Here is a 3,982-nt window from a genome sequence, read left to right on the forward strand (position 1 = left end):
TAGATCATATATACCCTTTATCCAATCAATACAACAAATCGCTATAACTTAGACACTTCGTTCATGAATTTCTATTTCTACATCGTTCTATATTTCACAGAGATAATATCGGTACATCATGACTTTACTTCCTTTTTATAGCCTACATCAGTTATATACAAAATTCTACTTTAACTCAATATTCATTCCAATTCAAGAGTACTTTCAATGATATTGATTTACACTGAAAAATACTCTTGAACTCTATCAAAGTCTTATAATATCACCCTTAAAAATCTAGACTTTTAGTCAGTTTTTCTTTTCTAAAAGCTGAAACTATATCTAATGTTTAATTTAATCACATTGATTTCATCACTATAAAATGAAACGGATCAAAGATAAACTAATTTACTTTTTTTCGTATTCTAGTCAAATTAAATGCGAAAATATTCGGTTAAGAAAATGTGATCCCCCCCGAAAAAAATTCCCCTGGGAGATTTTTCTTACTAACATATTTTGTTACTGTCAAAAATCAAATCAATGTTTTCGCTACTCTCTTATTTGTAATTTCATCTAAGAATTTATATGGTTTATTAGTAAAGGTTATGATGTTTAAATGTTGAAGATTATTGATATGATATATTAAAACTTCTAGACACTTAATCAGGAAAAAAAGTAACGGATTTAAGATTAAGGTCTTCTATTCAAGATTAGTTTACATACAAATGTTAACGATTTATTTATATGATTAAAATGTCGATAAAATCATGAAATGTCTTGGAATATCTGTCAAAATCATTAACGGCTTTTGTTCTCTTTTTTAACAAAATTTATAAATAAATTGGATTCCGGAGTTGTTAGCTAATGTTAGCGGATATTAGGATGGAATAAAAGCGTAATCATCCAATTATAACTCAATATTAATACCGCCATTTTACTAGTTTAATATGGCAAGTGTTTAGTCAGCAATAATAGTAGTAATAACTATTGTTATTAATATTAACTAACTCCGCTTGTAGCTCCTCTAGAGTTACTGCCGGTCCAAAGCCCGGATAAAGGAGGAGGGTTGGCCATGAGGTTAGCAACCCCATCCCGTAGAAAACCAACCAAACTGCATCACGAGGCAAGACGTAACTTGGAATCCGGATGGGAAGCGGAAAACATGAAGGCCAAAGAACACATTACGCCGGGAAATAGAAACAGATATGAAAAAGATGAATAACAACTGGAAAGAACTGGAAAAAATTGCCCAGGATAAGGTTGAATGGAGAATGCTGGTGTGTGACCTATGCTCCTCCACGAAGAGTAACAGGCGTAAGTAAATAAGTAATATTAACTGTTTAGCATGATATTCGTCTTATTTCAATGTGATATTTTATTAAATATAATATTCTTCTTATCAATTTTGTGAGAACTGAGTTCGGTATGTTATGAAATGTGGTTTTAAAGTGTGATCTTTATTTTTGTATTTCAGCAGGTCATTTTGAGTATAATCAACCTTTGAATCCATTTATTTAGTTAAAGTGATCATGGTGTTTTTAAAAGGTCATTAAAATTGTCTATCATCAGTTTGTCTGCTTATTTATGTCGTACAAATCACAGTAGTATACTGTTTCAATTACTAGTAAACCCACTATTATAACAGTGACAGTTGAATTTATCCGATAGAATATTCTCGATCTGTGTTTCATAATAATTAGCATTAGCAAGATATATACTTTTCCAATGTGCAAATATGGTACAGTCCCAATGTTTTTGAAAGCGACACCAAGTTGAGTTGTTTTAAATTCGAGAACAAATAATCGTTATTTTCGTGAATAAATTTAAATATTACATAAAATTTGAATGAAAATTGAAGTGTCAACCTCCTATAAACTATCCGGTATGAAAGTCTATCATTGCCTATATTCAATAAAATACTTTGTGCATTTCATATGAAATGATTCTATAATTACACTGAATATGCTTTCAATATTCTACCTCCAATTTATTCAGTAATCTAAGTTACATCTATTGGTTTTGTATTCATCCTAACAATACCAACTAGTGAGTTTGTCTACAAATGATAAACTGACATTTAAAAATTTACAAAACATCTATGATGATTGTCAAAACATTTTCTAATAGAAATGTATTTATCATACAAAATGAAAAAAATTACACATCATATACATCGATGAAAAGAAAGGTTCATAGAATAAACGATTTAAGAAAAATAATAAGGAACTGGGCAACTTTTATTCATAATGATTTTAGCGGAGTAGATAACCTGGAAATCCTTCCAGAGCATTTTATTGAACAGTATTGTCACATTTTTGTTTCTTCTTCCTGTTTTGTATTTCAACTTTTGTTCAGGTCTCTTGTTAACTATTTAATGAACGAGAACACAGGTGGGAACAACCAAGTGTAATTCAATATAAAATTACAGAACTACTTAGTAAAATTTGAGAACCATACAGTAAATACTTCATTTGCAAAATATAAACCAATTGTCTCAGACTTGACTATTCCTTAGTTTCCACACCAATCACTCTGTTCTTGTTCTCTTTTCTTTTATCTTTTTAACCTTGTCATACCAGGCATTTCTCTATCAAATGACGGTAGATACTACTTATATCTGTCGACATCAGTAGCACACACCATAACCATACTTTATTTTCTTCAGTCTTTCTCGTCTGAGCTTTTTTTTTTATGTGGCCTTGTTTAAAGACTTAACTTTTGTTCCTTAATTTTACCGTTGCATGTTGCTGGACTATCGACTATAAGGTCGTGTTTGACTAAACTCAAGGTCATGGAGTCGTTCAATGTATAAATGTTAACCTTTGACTGTTTACTTGGAAAGGTTGCTGGAATCCTTGTGGATGAATATCTGATCCCATATTGTTGGGACTGCTTTTAATGATTCTTAGGTGCTGAACGCTTGTTTACTAACGATTCATTTGTTCTTTAACACGTTGATTTGTGTCAGAGAAACCCTTGACTGTATAGCATAGGCTGTACCCTTGATATAAATTATTCTCTTTCTTAAATTAGAACAATTTAAATTGAACACAGACTTCGCATTTTGACTTGATTTATTGCTGGTCACTCAAAAAGGCTTCTTATGCTGTACAGAAGAACGTAGTCTGGTTTAATCGAATAAACTTTGGTTTGTTAGTCCTGAGTTCAAACCGAATATTGTCATTAGAACAGGAATGATTGAAGTTAGTTATGCAAAACATTAGATGATTGCTTACTGACTCTAAGATTGAAATCTCGTCTCTAGATATGAGTACTCCCAATCCAATCCTCAGTTGTGTCAAGAAAATGCATTTCTGAGGAGTCGTAACCTAGAATGAAACAACTAACCAATCGCTTTTGATTTTCATTAGTTCTTTGGTTAATATCACTCCGTAATGTAAACTCTAAAATTCATATACTCCCAAAAACTCTCTAACACAAGTTGACATTGTTTGAAACCAACTTTATTTTTTTCAAAATAATTTTCTGTTTCTTTTTTCTATTCACAATTAATTAATTCACTTAATTGTTCTTGCCAACTACTTATCTATATTAGTTCTATACAATTTTAAAAATATCATAGAGACACGAATGAGTTGCATAAATCATAATAAGAAATACACCATTCATACATAATAAAAACAAAATACAAACTTTAAGTAGTGAATCAGTTCAATGTTTGTAGTGTATTTAAACTCTTTTTCTTTTTTAAAAAGAAATTTTATTTTTATAATAAATTATTTCTGGTTGATATTACATTCACTCTTTGTTGTTTGACCTTTAGAAGAAGAGGGAATAATGAGATTGGCATTTTTGATTGTTGATTGCACTGATAATGATGGTAAAAAAAAATTGTCATTTATATAAGTAAAAGAAAAGTTAAGTGATTAATTTGCATAGTCAAAAGCATGAGTCATTTAAAGCTAGAGCACCATCGAAAACCTGGAAGCACTTGGACGGCTAAGGAGTCCCACAATATGACGTAACGGCCGTCCAGTGCTTC

Source organism: Schistosoma mansoni, chromosome 3 (genome assembly GCF_000237925.1).
Source record: "Schistosoma mansoni strain Puerto Rico chromosome 3, complete genome".
Taxonomy (NCBI): domain Eukaryota; kingdom Metazoa; phylum Platyhelminthes; class Trematoda; order Strigeidida; family Schistosomatidae; genus Schistosoma; species Schistosoma mansoni.